The 458-nt window shown below is 71.6% G+C and overlaps 1 protein-coding gene across 1 annotated transcript in view; it reads right to left on the bottom strand.

The window, feature by feature from the left end:
- The window catches only part of UBE2Q1 (ubiquitin conjugating enzyme E2 Q1), an 11,882-nt gene that overhangs the window by 8,145 nt on the left and 3,279 nt on the right, over positions 1-458 (bottom strand). The window lies entirely within an intron of this gene.

The raw sequence follows: 458 nt of genomic DNA, 5'->3' as shown, positions 1-458 counted from the left end.
CGGGTGCTGGGACTCCCAGGGGAGGGCACCTGGGGCAGCCAGTGCTCCCCGAGCCACCCTCGTGCAGGCAGAACTCGCACCCAGCACCACACACGGGCCTGCCAGACCCAGTTAGCCCAGGTCAGGCACAGGTGCACGTGGGTGGCTCTTGCCCTCTCACTTCCCAGCTCCCGGACACCAGGAAGGTGCAGCCCCCTCTGCCCTGAACAGCCTCACCCCCTGCCCCCCGCCGGGAAAGCGGCATCTGAGAAGCGTCGGGGTCTCCGCTCACCTCCAGCGCCCAGACCAGCCCGCGCCGCGGCGGGAAGTCTGACCTGCAGGACTGACCGTGGGGGACACCCCTCCGCCCTGGCCCCCCGCGCCACCCCGAAACGCCTGCCCTGTGAGTGAAGGGTGGCAAGACCCTGCAGGGGCCCATGGCTGAAGGGCAGCCTGGGGACCCCCACCCCCGCCCCGTC

The sequence above is a fragment of the Alligator sinensis genome, unplaced genomic scaffold (assembly GCF_000455745.1).
Source record: "Alligator sinensis unplaced genomic scaffold, ASM45574v1 scaffold1165_1, whole genome shotgun sequence".
Taxonomy (NCBI): Eukaryota; Metazoa; Chordata; order Crocodylia; family Alligatoridae; genus Alligator; species Alligator sinensis.
The sequence above is the reverse complement of the archived record's forward strand: the minus strand, read 5'-3'. Positions and strand labels throughout refer to the sequence as shown.